The sequence below is a fragment of the Chenopodium album genome, chromosome 8 (assembly GCF_948465745.1).
Source record: "Chenopodium album chromosome 8, dcCheAlbu1.1, whole genome shotgun sequence".
NCBI lineage: Eukaryota > Viridiplantae > Streptophyta > Magnoliopsida > Caryophyllales > Amaranthaceae > Chenopodium > Chenopodium album.
This window is the reverse complement of record NC_137841.1, coordinates 19419271-19433765: the sequence shown is the minus strand read 5'-3', so window position 1 is coordinate 19433765 and position 14495 is coordinate 19419271. Positions and strand designations below refer to the sequence as shown.

The window sequence follows — 14495 nt, the reverse complement described above, 5'->3', positions numbered from 1 at the left end:
GCAGTCCACATATGCTCTGGTGTTGCATTCTTTTCCGAAGGAGGTGATCGCCTAAGAGATCTCCCACGATATGAAGTCCAATGTAGCAATGTCCTCTACCTTTACTTCTTTATAGGTATGTCATAATGAATGACAGGCGATGCATATGCCCATAACAGAGTCTCAGCCGGTTCCCATGTTGTAGCAGTCCTCAGATGCTCCCATGGCATATAGTAGTTCGGAGTGCATGACTGCTTATTTTGACGTTGATAGTCATATGGAATAGATGGATTCACAGGTGTTGGTGGGAGAAGTTAGTGATTTCAGATCAGTTTTCAGTTTTCCACTTTGCATTCAGGTGCCAAGTCTTCGGGTCATCCAGTTTGTCGTCAACAGTCTAGTTCTCATCCACGGTTAAGGAAATTAAGTTATTTAGTGGTACAAATTAGATCATTTACTGGTTGTCAGGTGGTTCATGTGGGTGCAAAGCGTGATCGCAGGCCTAGTGTGGACTTCAAGTACTCCAACTTGGCTCAAATAAAGTTTGCCCATAAGTGTTTATGCTTAGTCTAAGTTGTTGGTTGTCTTATCTATCAGTTTTCTGTATTAGTACTTATTGTCAAAAAAAAATGCGTCGATTTGGAGATTGTAGAACATGATAAAAGGAAATTTGCGAGTCATTTCAACTTCTTCCCCTGCTCACAAGTGATGCCATTTTTAATAATTTTTTTAAAAAAAAGCTAATTCTTGTTTTTAGCTAGAAAAAGGAAAGATTTAATGAATTCTCTGAAACCCTTCATTCTCACAAAGCTGTGCTACAGCAATCTTCGCAATCGTTCGCACAAAATCTTCGTTTCTTACTGGTTTTCTTATGCTCGGCTGCTCAAATTCTTTTCCAATTTCTTTACCTCCATCGCTCATTTCAACAGCAACTCATCATATCAACATTTACAATCTTAAATTCGAATTCATCTCAAGAATTTGTCACCTTTTTGGAGCATCGTTGACGAAAAAATCGAAGTGTTTGGACAATCTTGAAGGAAATTCTAGGGTTTTGAAGCGATTGGGAAGGTGAAATAGTTGAATTAGAGTGTGATCAAGCAGGAAAATGTGATGGATCTGAAAAAAATGGAGTGTAAAAAGCCCTAACAAAACCCCTTAGACTAAGATCGAGCAAGAATATAAAATTGAGAGCGAGGGATAAATGGCGAGTTATTTCGAGTTTTTTGAAGCTTTTTTTGGCTCGCAAATTGTAATGAAGCATGCATAAAAACATAACTAGTGTTATTCAACTTCCCTTTTTATTACTAACTCCGTTTTATTTTAATGTATTACTTGAAATTTTGCACTTATACGAAGTAATTTGTTATCTATAACAATTTTTATCACCCCCTCCGTCACAGTGTCACACAGTACAAAACATCTATTCCCTTCGTTTTCAAATACTTGTTCCATTTCTCTTGGGCACGTATGCCGATGTTAATCTTTGATTAATAATATCTTTAGTTGTCAATAAGTATAAATTCTAACAATTGAAAATTAATAATTTATTTATTGAGATGATCCCAACATGTACCCACAAGATTATATTTTTTCTTATATATAAATCACAAACATTAGTCAAAGTATAAAAAATGAATAATGCAAAAAGTAGAAATGGAGCTAGTATATAAAAATGGAGAGAATATTTCTTTTTGGGTAAACCAAAATACAAAACCTAATTCTGTTAAGGTTTTTGATAATATTTCCCTCTTTTTGATGAGTTGTCATCATTTTTTTTGGTACTAATGATGTCTTTTGACATTAATAATAACACTTTCTCTCTCTCTTTAATAATTCTCAACTACTTTTTTCTTTTTCTCAATCTCTCTCTAAACCCACAAATTATTAGTTTATAGGCTTGCAAATCGTAATGAAGTGTGCATAAAAGTATAAAACATAACAAGTGTAATCTAACTTCCACTTTTATTACTCCCTCATAGCATGTTTGGTTAGTGTATGTTTTAATTGGAAACTAATACGATTAAACCGACACCGTTACCGAGTGTTTAGTTATAAGACATGGTAACAATTACCATTACCTAAGGGTAATGACCACCTCTCATTAATAACCTAGTGTAATAAATACCCTTACCCTCCTCAATCACAAAATTTCCTTCAGCCCCAATAATTCATTTTCTTTCTCCTCTTCTCTCTTCTAGCTATCTTCACTAAGCTACAAAGCTACTAGCTGTTGTGCGTCGGTGAGACATGAGATTAATCTTCGTCTTTCTTGCAATTGTTTGTTAGTTTTCAACTTTAAACTTTTTTTTTCATTTACATACGAACATACTAAATTATAATTATAATTTTTTTTAGCATAAAAACTTTAGATCTATCTAGAGTTTTAATGGTCAATTCTAACCATTAAAACTTCAAATAGAGGGGGCAAGACGGGTTGGCGATGCGGAGATAAAGGGGCAATGACACGCCACAAAGGAAGAGATGGGATGGTGGCGTTGCGGCAAGGAGGGGTGGTGGATAGTGGTGGTGTGGTGACACCATGAGAGTTAGTGTGAACGTAGTGTATAAGGAAAGATAAATTACCAAACAACTTTTTATATCAAAGGGAGTTACTTTTCATTCTCTTATTTTCCCTTTTTTAAACTCTTTCTCTTTCCCTTTGATGACGACCCCTTATTTAGTTAAGTTGATTAAATTGCATAAATCCACGTGTCAGTCAATGTGTAACACTTAAATAAAAACACGAATGAAGGGAATACTAATGAGTTAAATATGACAAGCCTCCAAGTTATCTAACATTTTACCAATTGGATACTATGTTTTTTCCCCTTATTTTATTATATAGTTTGGGACATTGGGTGCTCTGGATTGGATTCCGGCTAAAAAGACTAAATACAACCCAAAGCATAGTCCCTTACGTTATTAGAAAATATAGGGTCATAAGTTAACAATGAGTTAACATTAAAAACTGATATTCTTTTGTGCACTTTGCACTTTTATCGAGGAAACCAATTGGTTTTTCTAGCCATACATGCAGCTACGTCGTTTTGGAGACATTATAAAAGGAATACTGCGCACCATTTCAACTTCTTCTCCTATTCACATGTGACATAATTTTACATCAAGGAAAAGATAGTTCTTGGATTATATTGTAGCTTGAGGATGGAAGATTAAGAGAATTGAATTCGAGTACAGAGGTATGTAATCTACGGAATAGTGAATTTTGTTTGATTTTACATAATTAAGTTGGCTGAAAATTTCAAAAATGATTGTGCTCGATCATGTGTTAGGTTTTTTTCAACAAGAATAAACAACATACGGTATCAAGTGCAACAACAGTCATTAAGTTGTCAAGGGGACTTGTTTGGGAAAGAAAAGGCACCAAAAATCATCAACTAAATAGCCATCTTTGTCCTAGCCTGACCCCACTACAATTGCATCAACATCAAATATTCAAAGCCACCAAGAACTTCAAAGAGGGCTAAGCTAAAAAGGGTGTTTCAACATCATAATCTGCTTAGTTTTATAGATTTAAATTTGATATTACATATTTGACATAGTTTATATTGTTGAAGCTTTTGAATAGTTTCTTATGTGGATTATTTGTGTTTTGCATTATTGCATTGTAATTGTTTGTATTATTTTTAGACAAGTTTGAATTTGTTATGCTAGGGTTTTTTTTTGGAGAAACTAACAGTTATGTTATAAACAAGAATTAGTTGCAATTTATATCATAAATTAAAATCACTAATTCTTTTTTCTTCATACTTAAATCATTGCATAGATTCACATAATTACATAGTGCATCAGTTTACATTACATTGCACATATCTCTTTGAAACCACAAATAACATAACAAAGTACAGAATCAGGGCCATTTTTTGTACAACAATTTTGATATAAATCACCTGATTTCATATAGTTTTTCCTTTCACGACACTAATAGGACTTTATTCCACTTCCAATTCATCCGTTGATTAAATCCTTCTCCTCCTGCCATGCAAAAAAAAAAATTGCAAGCTTGCACTTGTACAGTAACCCTCGTGGGTTCTTTGTGGTTTCGGAAATCTTGAATGAAGCCACCTTGGGGGAGAACACAACTGCAAGAAACAAATTTCACTCAAGTAATATTTTCAGCCATGGTGATAGCCCCACATCAAACAAGAAGAATAAGAGTTAGCATGACATAATTCACAGAAAATGAGAATAGAGAAGGAGAAAGAATAGAATAAGAAATAGGAGGTTTAGGGTTTATATAAAGGGGTAATTTAATTGATTTAGGAGGGACATGAGTAGCAAATATTTGGAGGTAAATGATTTTTATAAGGGTATTTAATTTTATTATTAGTATGTGAACTATGATAGTCATAATTAAGATTTAATGTCATTAATGTCACCAATTGCTTAATATTACTATTTTTTTTTTTGAGGCAACTTAATATTACTAATTGATGATTATCGTTGATAATCCAAATTTTTACAATATACCAAAGAGAAAAAAGAAAGTACAATGTTACCAGAGATAATTCCCAATAATAAATGTAGGCTTTATAGGGGTGGTAAAGTTCAAATTATCATTTAATTTATAGCATACTGAGAGTACCCACATCCATTAACTATTTGGGTGGTTATTAAGAGAGAGAAAATGAAAATATTAATAAAATATTGAGGAGAGAGAAATTATTGGGGTACCAATTGAATAACCAGGTTATTCAAATAACCGGTTATGTATATGGTCATGCAATTTTTTTTTTGCTTTTTGGTTGACATGGATGACTAAGATTTTGACACGTAATACAAATATCAATGGTTGAGATTTGCTCTGAATTTATAACCGTTGTAATTTTTGTAACGGCCATAATTTTTAAAATACAATTCTAAAAAAAAAAAAAATACACCAACGGCTCTATTTTATTTTTCTCTATAAAATGAGCCCAATATTGAAGTATTTTGAAACAACTTTTTTTTAAGTGAAAATTACTCTTCTTATTAGCAAATTGTGTTAAGATGAACATTCCAAAATCTAACAGAAAAAAAAAATCCACAAAATCTCATAACTCATCACAGCCCCAAAATAATCCAAATCCTCAACCTTACTATTCTAATCTTCCAATTGATCTCAACTCAGATTTAGATACAAATTTTCAAAATTTTCCGAATTACGGTTCACAAAATCTCAATTTCTCAAATCCAAGTACTTTCACTCCGTTTCCTTTTCAACCACCACAAAATCCTAATTATTCAAATTCTCCAAATGTTATCCCATCTTTTGAAAATATTCAAATCTCTCAAATTGATTCAACATTTCCCATGTCTCAACATTTTTCTATGTCACAAGGTGATGGTGCAGTTCCGAGTTTCGATTGTTCATACACATCGAATGCATCAGATGACGAAAATGAACCAGAAGTTGAAGAAGGCGAAGGTAATGAAAGAGGTAATGAAGGAGGCAATCAAGATGGAAGGAAATTTTTTTGGTCAAAAGCTGAAGAAGTGGTTCTTGTGAAGGCTTGGCTTGAGGTTAGTCAAAATAAAAAAACTAACACTAACCAAAAGGGGGATGTTTTTTGGAGGAAAATTGAGGAAATGTATAATAATGTTAGACTATACAAACAAAGGTGTTTCGAAGAAGGTACTGATCGGGTAACACGAGAAGATTTGTTGAAAATGAGGGGTACGGAGCAACTTAGAAACCGTTGGAGAAGGATTAATGCTTCATGTTCTAAATTTTGTGGCTCACATGCTCATGCTGAATCAAAAAAGGGAAGTGGTATGAATGATGAAGATGTTATGAAATTAGCATATAGTATATATGCTAACGACAAAACAAAGTCTTCATTATGCTCTAAAACCTTTCAAGACAAGCATGTTTGGGACATCTTAAAACAACATGAAGCATGGAAACCAAGTGAAGATGTTGTTAAAAAATGCAAGGAAAAGACATCCACTCAAGGAAGTGACTCAAAGAGATCTCGTATCAATGAAGCTGGAAACTACTCCTCTTCATCAAACCCAGAAACACCAACCAATGGTGATATTGGGTATTCAGGCTTTCCTTCTAGCAACGAATCTAGCAAAAATAAAGGAAAGAGCAAGGTGCCAAACATGCCAAGTGGAGCATGGCAACAATGGTTGGACACTGCCCAGAACATGAACCTTATAAGGCAATCAGAAAATGAAGTTGAACTTACAAGGTTGCAACTAGAAAGGGAGAAAGAAGCAAGGAAGCAAAGAAAAATTAATATGGAGTTATTTAAACACCTCGATTCAAAGCCAAACTTATCTTCGGAAGATCAAGAATTAAGGAGCACTTTGTTGAAGAAGTTGTTCCCCTCAGACTAATGTATTAGTGTATGGTTGATTATTGTTGTAATGTTGGTTGATTTCAAATAATTCCTTTTTTATTGTTCTTTTTTATGTACTTAAGGTCTGATTTGTAGTTTGAATATTTTTAATAAGTTGTTGTTTGAGGATGTGAATGAATTTTATATTGTAATGTCATTATTAATAAAAAAATTAAGTTAAATTACATGTCTCTTCTTATAATCGTATTATAAGCTTAATAATATTATTCAATACATTAAAGTTTGTATATAATAACATATAATTATTATTGATCTGACTAAACCTATTGATTCACTTTGATATATCACTGCAAAAGATGTACATTGATTTACATTACACTGTAAAGTATTTGATGTACCCAACACTGAAAAGCAAATATTAAATACTAGACATTGATGTACTTAACACTGAAAAGGTAATAGTGAATTTTGTTCACTGATGTACTTAACACTGAAAAGGAAATAGTAGCATGCATCACTATGCTTTGACGTACATAACAATGTTAAGGTGATAGTGACAATGCAAAGGCATGCATCTCCATTACTTTTAAAAATTATTAACTACTTTATGAATCATTGCATGCATGCAAGACTTCAAATTTACCATATAAGACAAAAAAATTACTACATATCATACACACTTGTTCTATAAGATGGATACATCAGAGTGGGATTCCCTTGAACAACCATCCATTTCCCCCTATTATACTTCTACCTTCCATTCTCATATCAAATTTGGTTTTAAAAACATGTCATCTGACGATAGCTCCAACTCTTCTAATTCCTCTTCCAATTCAGAAAATAGCCAAACCCAACGATATGAAAGACGAAGGCAAGCCAATCGCCAGTTCGATCGAATGATGGATGAAGTTTTTATGTCCAATCCAGTTGAAGTATATCAAATGTTTAATCAAGTGCCAAGGCCACCAAGGGTTCCCGTTCCAAGCGATCGTGAGGATGGACACAGTCGTTTATGGAATGACTACTTTACCGACCATCCTGTGTTCCCTCCACAATTATTCCGTCGGAGATTTCGCATGAACAAACATATATTTCTCCGAATTAAGCAAACTTTAGAAGAACGTCATCCCTTCTTCCAGCAAAGACAAGATGCTACAGGAAGATTTGGTGCCTCTGCATTACAAAAATGCACCGCGGCTATGAGACTAATAGCTTATGGCACCTCCGCTGATTCTGTGGATGACTACATTCGGATTAGTGCATCTCTTGCAAGAGATTCACTTCAGCATTTTGTGGAAGGAATAGTCTCTTACTTTAGTGATGAATACCTTCGAAAGCCCAATGAAGAAGATCTAGTAAGACTACTAAGGATTGGTGAACGTCGTGGATTTCCTGGCATGTTAGGTTCTATTGATTGTATGCATTGGAGGTGGAAAAACTGTCCACTTCGATTAAAAGGTATGTTTTCTGGAAGACCAGGTAAACCCACATTAATCTTGGAAGCTGTGGCATCATATGATCTTTGGATCTGGCATGCCTTTTTTGGGACACCAGGTAGTCGTAATGATATTAATGTTCTTGATAGATCCCCATTGTTTAATGATGTTTTTGAAGGTTGTGCACCCTCTATTAACTATGTTGTGAATGGTCGCACATACAATATGGGATATTATCTCACTGATGGTATATATCCTAAATGGGCGGCATTCATTCCTACAATATCACTACCACAAAATGAAAAAGAAGGTCTATTTGCCAAAGTACAAGAAGCTAAACGAAAGGATGTTGAGCGTGCTTTTGGAGTATTACAAGCTCGTTTTGCAATAATACGGAATCCAACGCTAGCTCGTGACGCATCAATGTTAGGAAAAATAATGATAGCGTGTATTATTATGCACAATATGATTGTTGAGGATGAAAGAGATACATATAAAACGTATTACGATCCCAAATGAATATGATCAAGCTACAAATGCGTCTTCAAGTAATGAAAATAATGAAGAGCCTTTTCAGTTCCAAAATAGCAACAACCGAATTGCAAGTTTGGAAACTTACATGTCTAATAGAGCACGTGTTCGTGATGAAGCTATGCATAAAGCATTGAAGAAAGACTTAGTTGAACATATGTGGCTCAAATTCGGTGTTCAAAGTAGGGACAATAATATGCATTAATAGATGTGTAATCGCAATATTATATCATTGTGTTTGTACTTGTTCGCGGTTCGTTATTATCTTTCAAAGACTTTTGTCATTTGATAGAATATATATGTATGATTTTTATTATTGTGGAATGTAGTAGGGTTACAATTATTGTTTGTGTCTTAATTAACGACTAATTACGTACTAATTAATATCAAAATTGCATTATTTTTAAATTTTTGAGATTTTATCTAATTAATGTATGCTAATAAATAATTATTAATTTTGAATGATTATTACCAAATGCATTATTTAATAATAATAGAATTTAAGTAATAAATTGTGTGGTGGGGTTGGGTAAAAGTAGGAGAGAGAAAATGTATAACCAAAATATTATGGTTAACTATTGGCATACATTGGTTATTAAATGGTTATAAGAGTGGTTATAAGTGAGGTGGAAGATGGATAAAATAATAAAATAATCAATAACCAAGATGGGGTTGGGCAACCATTGTGTATGCTCTAAGTTAAAATTTTCTTGAAGTAGGTTAAATAAAGCTACCGATCAACTAGTATATGAAATCTGTCCTCGAAAAAGCATCAGACATCATTTTCATTGATGAAACTGATTAACTTTTTTATCGCTAGTGATCGATTAAACAAGTAATTCAAAGACATGCTAATCATTCTTCAAAAATCTCAAACCACCCCCCCCACCCCCCATGTCAACCCCACCCTAATAAAAATAACTATTGCAGAAATTAAGCAAACCATTGAACATAAACATTACAAATAAGGTATCAAATGAACCAAGAAAACAATCATAAATAAAAAAAAAAATACTGAAAATCCAACAAAAGCAATCATAAACTTAGTGAATTGGGTTTACTTAAATCTTACTAATTCCCAGGAAACATAATGTACAGGACCTAGAAAAATTATGGAAAAAGATTATGCAGAAATATTGGGAAAAAAAAAAGTAGAACAAACCAGAAAATATGGCCAAAGATTATGCAGGTATCTTCAACTAGAACCTAGAAAAATACAACGAAAAAAATTGCAAAATAACTACATAGCACATGCAATTGCATTGACTATAATTAATACCTATAAACTACATTTGAACTAGCAAATCAAAGTAAGAACTAATAAATTAAATCAAGAAAATTTTAAAAAGTAAAAAACTCCAATTTGCATGTTGTTTAATTACCCATAATTAGGGCAAGTATAAACACCCAAAACACTACTCCAAATCTAAATTCATTCTCAGTTAAGGAGCTAATTTGTAACATTACCTTTGTCAGTGAGTGAGTGAAAGGGAGGACTATGAAAGAGCGGAAAAATCGACCCCAAATTAGAGCGAAAATTAGGGATTTGGTGAGCAAAAATTGAGGAGAGATAGAGTGAGCATGAGGGAGATCTCGACGGCTCTCTGGCACCAGTAGCAACTCCATCAACTACAAAAAAAAGTTCCATCAACCCAAGATAAACTAACCCCATCAATTGAACTGTACTTGAGGAAGTTGGGTTATGGTGAGCGACGGTGAAAAAGAGCGATGTTGGTGGTGATGGTTTTGGAGAGTGAGAGATGCGACAGTGAAAATGGACGGTGACGGTGATTTTTTGTTTTGGAGAGTGACTGGTTCGCCGCTGGCTGGTAATGGTTAGGGACTTGGGGCGGGTGAAGCTGACGAAGTCGGAGGAGAGAGGGAGGGAGAGTGAAATGAAGGGAATAAGGAAATGAGGGTTTAGGGTAAGGGGGATATTACTCCGTATTCATTTGCAGCGAATTTGGTGAAAAACCCCTGCAAATCAATAATTTTGTTTTATGTACACTTAAAACTCGTTTTAATTTGCAGCGATTTGTCAAAAATGTAGCAAATTAATAGCAGCAAATAAATATTTTTCTAGTAGTGATAATACCAACTTTCACACATTTTGTTTCAATAATCCCAACTTTGGATTATTATAGAATAATCCGAAACTTTGGGGGTTGTTGAAATTCATTCCCAAAACCGGATACCGGTTGAATGAGTTAAATTATTATTTTTTTTGTTAAAGTGACACATGTCGCAAATTAATTGGTTAACAAATATATAAAAAAAACCCAAAATAAAAAAACCCACCCAGCCAAAGCCCCAACCACCCAAAGCCCAAAGCCCCAACCACCCAACCAAAATAAAAAACACCCACCCAGCCAAAGCCCCAACCACCCACCTCCCTCACCGGACCGTCGTCCCTCCCCCACCACTAGAGTCGCTGCTTCGACGCTTCCCTCTAAACCACAGTCCCCCCTCCTCGAAACCCCTACGCAACCACCAATAAAACCCCTCCTCTATTTCGAAAACCTCCAATCACCACTCCGCTCCGTGCCTCCGCTTACCTTAAAACCCTAGTGGCTAGGGTTTTTTACAGTGAGGAAGTGGCTATTGGGGGTTTTTGAAAGTGAGAGAGAAGGGTTTCAAGGGTATTTTTAATGGTTGGAGGGGTTTAAAGGGAGTTTCGGTTGTGGAGGGCAGAAAAGCGATTCGAAAAAGGAAGGGATTGAGGGTAGAGGTGGGTCGCAACACTAGCACATGGGGTTGGGGGGGGGGGGGGGAAGCGACGCATTATTGGGGCAGGGGAATGGAAGTGTAGGCGCGGATGGCTGGCGACAAGTGGTGGTGGTGGTGGGAGTTACAGTGGTCAAGTAGAGGTTACAGTTTTTTTTGGGTATTTTTATTTATTAATTTTTCTTTTTTAGACCAACTATAGTTTAACACGTGGCACATACATAACATGTTATAACAGGTCATTGACTTTTGTTGACCGGTTTGAGAGTAAAGTATAAGATTAGTCCTTTATGTTTGGGGTTTGTTTGGATTTAGTCCCTATAGTTTCAAATGGTTGAATTTAGTCCCTCAACCACCACTAAGGGTGGTCCAATTGTTGAGTGGATCAAAGTTGTAACACCCCAATAATTCTCTCTTTAAACCTGTGAGGACCCTGAAGAATATTCAAGAGAATTACTGGCGTGCTACCGCCACGTGTTCAAACGTTAAGGCTTTTTCAGAAAATAGCAGCGGAAAAACTAAATCAATTATTTATAAGTTTCAAAAACCAAATACTAAAATCAAACTAAATCTTACAACTTGGAACCATTAATGCCCTTATTCAAAACTCAAACCACTAGAAATAGTACAAAAGCAAAGTTGAGTTTAAATAACTTCAAAAGTAAATAACAATAAAAATAAGAAAATTAATCAACTCTCCACTCAAGATCCCACCATCTAGAAACGGATGCTGCATGTGTAAGAACCTGTGGTTAATCTGCTCCCCAATATTACAAGTGTAAAAATTGGATCGTCATAGGTCCATTGAAAGGCGAAGGCCATGACCAAAGAAAGACACACAAAGCACGTAATCAACAAAGCTGAGTACATACAAGCTGCAAAACATAAAAGAAATCCCTAACATGCTACTAATAATCAATCATCACGCATCATTAGTTTATAGACTCGACACATGACTCAACTATTTATATTACTAAGACTCCATTAATTAATAATAGGTAAATCATTATTTTTATTCATTGGATTACGCAATAGACAAGGTTGTCCAACCCATGCTCCATTTGGAAAATCAATAAAAGAAAAACCCCATGCCTCCTTTCGAAAACATCAATAAACATCCAACGACCACAGGCGCGACTCCGTGACAGTAGTTAGTATGAGATCTCACCTAACTCCTAGTTTTAAAAAAAATATTTGAAATAGGAGACTTGTAGATCAGACGGCCTCGAGAAAAGAGCACGGCTAATACCCCGTGTACCCCAACCCCTGATTGTCATTACTCCAGATGTGCACCAATCCAGAGTTTTATTGCTCATCCATCTTGCACTTTACGTGATTTACAGGTTTAGACTTGGTGATGACTCATATGCATAACAATACAAACATTCCGATAACAACTCAATCAAGTAAGACAAGTTTCCAATTTCAATTCTTGATTTATTAGTGACAAACAACATTTATTATTTAATCCTTTAACTACCTCAGTGTATAAACACCTTGAGTGCATAAGGCACCCCACAAACTTAACCTCGTCATATAAGACTTAAAATTTTCCTTTACTCATCCTGTTTGCATAATCATGAATGAGTAATAAATTAATCATTACACCAATCACATACCTTTGCCTCTAAGCGCACCTTGCATAATTAGAGCACAAATAATACTTGCAATATAAAATAGTGCACATCATATGAAATTCACAATGTATAACCAAACAATGTAACCCAGTCATCCCTATACATGATACTAAGTTCTCGATTCGTCCTTAAACATGCACCTAAAAGCAAGGTTTCGTAACTTGTACGTACCTTGTGTAAACAATTCGGTTGGCCACTTTAGAACTAGAAGTCACCTTCTACAAAGTCCTCTCCTAAACCAAATAATGAGAAATAAATCAATACCCAAGCAAATAAATTTACAGCAATACTAAAGTACTTTAAAACCTCTTAAATCATCAAAATAAAGCTTTTAAATTGTTCCCCTTAGTTAATAATAATAATATAACATCCCAACTATAAGTTTATATGTTAAAATCATGAAAATATAGCGTATAATATCAAATTACAACAAGTTTAACTAACTAACATATGCTGAAAATTTGTTTTATTAATAGTTTTTGCAATTCAAATAATCTATACTTATCATATTGCATAAATAGTTGTTTAAAAGATATAGAAGCATTCTAAAACTTTATTTTTGGCTCAAAACTAATAAAAATCAGATTTTATAAAATCTGAAAAATAATTTAAATTATAAATTTCAAACTTTTGAAGATGTACATTCATAATTCAATAGTAAGAACAGTATATTACACATTAAAACCTTAAAACCCTTCAAATAAACAACATAAAACTCAAATTTCACAAAATATATAATCTGAAAATTAATATATAATCAAAATAATTATACTTTGATGTAGTTTAAACATAGTATAATTAGATAGCTTGATTAGCACGTTATCAAGCCCTAAAACATGACAAATCAAGGTTTAAACCCTAAATTATACAACATATATAATCTGAAATTTTATATAATAAATTAAACATGCTAAAACTTATAAATTTACTTTTATAACTTATATATAAAATCAAACCATAATAACAATAATTTAGAATTGAAATCAAATAAAAATTGAAGCTTTAAATCAAAAATAACAAAACAAAAGAAGTGAGGAAAAAGGGAGGAAGAGGGGCGAACTGCAGGGCTGCTGTACGGTGGTTCGCCGGGGTGGCCGGAGGTGCGGCTGGGCGGCGGCGGTGGTGCGTCTGGAGCAGCGGCATCAACTTGAGGTTTTTTTTTATTTTTTTTTTATTTTTTTTTTGTATTGAGTCGTGAAACAGGGAGGAGGAAAAGATTTGAGGGTTTTTTTTTTCTTCTGTTTCATGTGAAAGAGAGAAGAAGAATAGGTGAGGGTTTTATTGTTTTAGTTCTCTAATTTTATTAGGAGTTGATTTGGGTAATTTGGGTTTGGATAGGAATTAAGTATTTGGGCCACTAAGTTAAGAAAGGCCTATAATTTAAATAAGAACTTAGTAGTTTTAACTTACTAATAAAGAAAGTTTTATTACTTTTACATTAAATAATTCATACTTATAAAACTGAAATTAAAATATTTGTATAAATAATAAATAATTATATTAGAAAAATGTGGGGGATTACAATCTACCCCTCTTAAAAGAAGTTTCACCCTCGAAACTTAACCCAAAAATCATAATTTCTCCAAAATTGTTTAAACTTTTATGTTTTGTATTGCTGTAAATTGCTTGATCCTCAACATGCATACTCAACATACTGAACTTTGTACTCAATGAACTCATACTTGGCCAAAGTTTACATACTTTTATTGTATGTAAATGCAATAGTAATGCATAATAATAATCAAAAGCATGCAAAATCAAACAATAAATGGTATAGCTGAGGTAAAAGCGCGAAATTACATCGTATTCTACCCCCCTCAAAAGAAAAGAGTTACGCCCTCGTAACTCACCTCGTCAAATAACTCGGGATACTTGTTCCT

The 14495-nt window shown here is 34.0% G+C and overlaps 1 pseudogene; it reads left to right on the top strand.

The window, feature by feature from the left end:
- Window positions 1-6979: 6979 nt before the first annotated feature.
- Window positions 6980-8459, top strand: LOC145642787 (uncharacterized; annotated as a pseudogene).
- The last annotated feature ends 6036 nt before the right edge of the window (window positions 8460-14495 follow it).